The sequence below is a fragment of the Nesoenas mayeri genome (assembly GCF_963082525.1).
Source record: "Nesoenas mayeri genome assembly, chromosome: 3".
Taxonomy (NCBI): Eukaryota; Metazoa; Chordata; class Aves; order Columbiformes; family Columbidae; genus Nesoenas; species Nesoenas mayeri.
This window is the reverse complement of record NC_137544.1, coordinates 81,566,367-81,572,556: the sequence shown is the minus strand read 5'-3', so window position 1 is coordinate 81,572,556 and position 6,190 is coordinate 81,566,367.

Below are 6,190 nucleotides of genomic sequence, written 5' to 3'. Positions count from 1 at the left end.
TCTGAGTGTTTATGTTTGCTTTCTACAAAATCAAGTGCTCTAGTGCTAAGATAACTAAGTTATTCCTAGAAGAACATTGGAATAGGATCAGTTAATTCAAAATGAATTTGTTTTTAATCCATCTCAGAGTCTTTGCCTTTCTCATGATATAAATTTAAGTTTCTTGCTTCCTCTACTGTAAATTCAGCTATGTACTTGTTGTTGTTAAGCATTTTACAATTACACTTGTGCTTAGAACATCTTGATAAGTATTGAATAAGCATCTGAACTTGATTGTTTTGTGCATCTTTATTAAAAGCCACAACAAAGCTACTGGGTCTAATTCTGCTACAGCTGAGAGTATTGTAAGCTAGGAATGATTGCTGAAGTCATCATTCTGCAAGCAAAGTACAAAATTGATTCTAATGTCTTTGATCAAGCCCATTTTTATTAGAAACGTGCTCTGATTTTAATGGCATTGTATCTAAGATTGCATCTTCTTCCATGATGGAATACCACTCCTAAACAAAATAGGCCCTGTCCACCAGCAGTTTGCACTATTGGGCAAATTCCTATTGAAGTGAGCAGGAACTCACTGCCAGTTTAATTCAAGATTGGAATTATCTCACAACAAATTATTATTGGAGAAAAATCCTACTGGTTAGAGAAGTGTTAGTTCATACTTAAATCACAAATCTACTTCTGTTTTCTAATTTATTTATTTTGAGTTAACTAGGAAAAAAAAATCACTCTTTCCATGAATTTGCAAATATATAATCACATTTTCATTTATATCAACTTCTATTTTAAGTGTGTCAGGCTGTATAAAGGAAGCCCTTCAGAAAAGAGATGAAGATAGATGAGACCTACTGAAACTCCTTCAGCGATCTCTTTCTTCTGGAAGCCTTGCCAATGTGTACAACTGCATGGTCACAGTAGCTCATCTGTTTAAACAGAATACATTAAGTCAAACGTAATGCTTTTCTGAAGACAGAAGGCAGTACTACATCTGCTCTGATGCTCGAATATCAGCAATTGGACAGGGAAGAAGACTTTTCTACCAGAAGTTTCAACATGCTAGAAAATGTTGGCATGACCTCTGCTGAGAGGGAAAAGTTCTCAACAGATTTTAATGCTCAGAGTAATGAAACCTCAGTTGAAAAGCACTCTCTCCAAAGATGCCTCTCAGAAACTCATGTTGACCAAGAAGACTCAGCATCGGTTTCAGGAATTGCCGATATTCTAGAGGTTACTGATGAACCCCAAGCACCGATTTTAAAACATGATCTAGAGATACCACCTGAAGCCAAAATCACATCAATACCACTTTCTTCTTTCCCACCCAATATGCAGCAACTGATGCTAGCCAGAGCTAAAAATGTCTCTGAAGTAAAGCAAGCTACAGAAATACAAACTGTAAATTACGTATGGCCAGTAATAAAGACAGAAGAGGCTTCCAGCAGCCCTTTGTGGGACAATTTTCCAAAGTCTTTAGTACCAACTAGTCCAAACTTAACAAGACACTGTTCTAGTCCTGATGTAGTAATTGAAAATGTGAACTGTTCCCAAACAATGCCAATGAAACAGCTTTCACAAGAAGAGTTAGACAGAAATACAAGAAAATCTTATCCTCTTATTGTAAAGTCATCTAACAGTGTTGTTTCAGGAATTCTAAAATCATTGACCGATACCAATAGTAAAGATTATAAGAATACATTACTACTTTCATCTGTCAGTCCTATTGGAGAGCAACTGGAAATTCCTCTCTTTAAGGGAAATGCTATAGCGATATATAAGGGGCAAATCTACCTTCTGTATTTAATGAGGCGTGAAGCTCTGTCACCAGAAATGGAAATATGTGGCCATGATACATTGCTTAGGGAGGCCACACTTTGGCTCATTACCTGTAGTGCTATCCGTGATATAACGACAGAAGTTCCACATCCGCTGCTGTCAACACAGTATATTGTAAAACAGAACAAAAAAGGTCTCACAACCCTTCCTACCCTCATGCACCAAGATAAAACTTCAAACGCAACACATTTCTCTTCACACCAGATGAATACCATCTCTCAGCCCCAGCAGTGCTCCCCTTCTACTGAGAAAAGACAACAGGTAGTAACCTATGATGATCAGTTTTATGTCTGTGTAGTAGTAGTAGTAAATTGCTTTTCTCTTAGATATAGCTGAATGTAAATTGCATTATTCAGCATATTTATAACAGGACAAATGCTGTGAGTAAACCAAAGCAAGTCTTGCAGGTCTTTAAGACTTTACCATTTAAAATGAAAACATAATTAAATAGTGCTGAGAAAAAAAAAAAACAAACAAAAACAAAAACAAAAAAAACCAACATCTTGACATATATCAAGATTATTTTATTAGTATTTGAAGAGAATGAAAGCACTGCACCTAATAGGAGCAGCCTGTTGCTTTTTAGAGAATAGGAGGGCTTAATTTGGTATAATGGTAAAATATTTCCCAAGGGAGAAGGTGGGGTTTCTGAAAACAGGTGACGAGTGCCATCATGATCACATTTTAAAGGAATAGTGAAATAAGACAGAAGGGCTGACTTGCAAAGTCCCTCCTGAACTAAATTCTTCTTGCAAAGCCACATTCTTGAAGTAGAGGAGAATGCTGGAGTAACCTGTGAAGTTAAACTGGGTTGGGGGGAAAATGGCTATCCAACACTCCCTTCCAGATAGTCAAGTTCTACTCTTTCTTGTTTCAGTTCCTCAACAAGGCTGCATTTTCATCCAAAGAAGGCTCGCAAAAAAGACATGAGAGAGAAGCACATTGGGAAAAAGATAATGAACTAAGAAAGAAATTTGGTATTGTTAAAGGTGTAAGAGTCCATCTCAAGAGGATAAGTCTCCCTGAACTTCCTGAGGATTCTGGCAAAGCTTTTGCACATAAAGGGAGGGTAACCAGCAAGACAAAGAAATTGAAAAAAAAGTTTCAAAGGCACTTAACTGTCCATACACAAATATAAAGTATGCCTCACCTTGAAGTGTTCATTACACATCATTACTACGTTTTTCAAAATTTTTGAGTGTTTAAGCCTCCTATTCTAAGCCATTTTCTGTTTGAGAACCTTGCAAAGTTTATGAGGAATTGTAGTGCTGATATTTTTTATATCGGGGCTATTAGCAGAGTTAGGAAACTCTGATTCTGTTGACAGTCCTGTGTTATCAGTGATATTTCTGCACATGACAGCTAAAAATTGAAGAGTGTGGTCACATAAATGACTACAACTTAATAAGGACTTGAGTTTGATTTTTCAGCTTTTAAAGCATTCTTTCCACAAGCCCAGTTTTATTTTGTACAAAACTGCTGGACACAGGATATGGAGTAAAAGCAGACATCCTGCCAGTGACAAATTTTCCTCCAGTCAGGTTTGGAGAGAGGCTGTGCCAAAGACCAGTGCAAAATAGGTGCCTTGCATTAGATAGTCTGAAGCCTCTCCACTCTATCTATATGGGCTCACTACGTAGCTCAGTGACCCATGCCTTTCAAGACCAGTAAAATTTTCCTCACCACTGTTACTTCTAAAATGCCAGGATCTCTTTTCTTTCAGTTCTGGCAAAAACTGCAGACAGAATACAGCTACTGCTGAAGACATTTCCAAGTCTGTATTCTGGATGCCATTCATACAACTGCAACTGAAAGAAGAAAAAGTGTCTGCTGACCTGTAACAGCTAGTAATGGTTTGCAATCTGGCTGTGCCAATGCATGTCTTGTAGGCAGAAACAGGATGCTTTTCATACTTGTGCTAGATTCTTTTTGGTTTGGACATGTTGCCATTCACTTTTAGTTAAGGTACTAGGAGCTCAAGCTACATATTTTTAGTCATTACCCTGCTTTTGCAATAGTGTTGCCCTGTGGCTTTGTTTAGAAGCATCATTTGACAGTTTTGCCAAGTGTTATCAGAGGCTCTTGGAACAGGTATCTGCTTTCTCTGATCCCTGAGATTTTTAAACTCTTGGTTGCAATTGGCCTCTTGTATCCATTTTATATTTTTCTACAATAAGGCTCTTAAAATTGTTTCACCAGCCAGACTCAACATGGGATTTCTGGCAGCCTCTATAATTTCAATATACTTTTGTTCAAGTTCTTATTCTGGAGGTAAATTAGTAATCAATAATAAATTAGTATTTCTCCTAGATCTGCCTCTTACCTCTTGTTCAGCCTGTAGCATTAAACTTCCACTTCTCTCAACTGGATTGCAAACCAGCATCACCTGACCTTTCCAAGATCTCTGACAATGGTCTACTTTTGCTGTCCATGAATGGGAACACCATTGGTGTACCCTCAGGATTCATGAAAATATGCTATGTATTTTATGAAATATTTCAAGGCCAGGTAGAACAAAACTTTCCAAAGAATATGTTGAAAGAGCACAGGTTTGAACTAATTTTTTTTTTTTTTTAAATCTACATTATTATTTGTCAACATGTGTCCCAAAAATTAAATAGGTTCAAATCCCTAATGAAACATTCCATGTTTGAATTTATTTTATACCTGTTCTACACAGATGCTTTCACTTGCTAGACTGCTATTGAGAACTCTGAGTTACCAAGAGTGTTATTAGTAGTTCTTATTAACCTTAATTGTTATTGCGACTGCCTTTTCAATGTTTTCTGCTGCTGTGCCTTTTTCTTTGCAGGTAACTTTCACTTTGTTACATTCTGTCATCTCCTGCAGAATTTGTGTTCTTTGCTGTTAGCGTTTTTCAAGTAATAAAAATATGCTATATCATCTTCAAATTCCTGTTGCTTATTTCTATTTTTCTCTGGTTTGTGTTCCTTTCACGAAAATTAAGTTTATATAGAGGTTATGGCAGTGTAATTAACTTACAACTTCTGAGTCTTGCTGAAGGATCCTTCAAATGCAAGTGTCCCTCGCTAAAGGGAACATGTGTACAAAATGTTTTGTTTTATATGTAAGACAATATTTACAAGAAGGGTACTAGCTGTTATCAGAGTAAGTAGAATATCTAGAAAAAATAGATAAGCATGATATTCCAAAGATGAATGCAAAGTAAGAACAATTAGTAAGGATATAATTAAAAACATATTACCTAGACAATCCAATATATGAAAAATAGTTAGTTTTCAAAGATCAAAGAGATTGATGGTGCAAGAGGAACATGGTAAGTTTCTCAGTATTTGTAAGCTTCACAGTATTTCCAGAGGGAAAGACAATGACAGATACTGCAAACTGTGGAAGCTGGAGATGGAGGAGTTAGAATTACAGGGTATCATGAATGCCACATACAAATGACAATCCAGAAAGTATAATGCAACACAAAAGCAATACTTAAATTGTTGGCCCAATTGTGGTATCCAGTACAATTATTAATTTTAGTGGCTGCTGGTATGTTTCATCAAAATCCTTGGGCTCAGCCCCATTTTCAAAATATATAGGAGCTGATGGCAAATGTGGTCATGAACCTTTGTTGGGAGCTCTAACAAGCACCCAGGGGGCAAGAGTCCTTCACATGTTTGTTCACATGATGATAAAGCTGAAAATAGTGACAGAAAAAAAAAAAAAGAAAGAAAAAAAAATTAAGACTGTGAAGCATTTTTTTCCTGTTGGAGAGGTTTGAAATACTGTTCTGATTATGCCTCATTCTCTATGGTGATGACATTTAAAACATGCACAGCGTATAATAAACAAGAAGACCTGAAAGTTTGGTGGGGGAGAAGACAGACCTGAAGAGCTATCTGATAATGTGTTAGAATCTGCTGTCACGTAAGAAAAGGCTTAAGACAAGAGCAACCAGGTGAAAATCTACTGCCTGTGTTACAGACTGAAAGACTCAACCTTTGCTTCTGGCGAACGCATTGTATACATCTATGAAATTGCCACATATATGTTGTTGACTTAAAACTTGTTTAGGCTTTGAAAAAGTAAGTTCCCTTCCAACCACGGTAGTCAGATTATTTGTTTCTGGAACTATATAACACCATCTGCTAAAATCTAGTCTGACAGTCTGACTTTCCCAGTGATTTAGAGAGAAGCAGTGTTAGGAGACACACTAGTAATTTGAATACAGATAATTCCCTTCTGCACTTCCCATTAACATCAATTATTCTAATCAACTGTCTTTGTACATCTCCTTTGTGCACTGAAACTACAGAAGTCAAGAAGCACAGGCGTCCTGACTTCAGATGATGGGATCCAAGTTAGAATGGAGGAGATCCAGGAA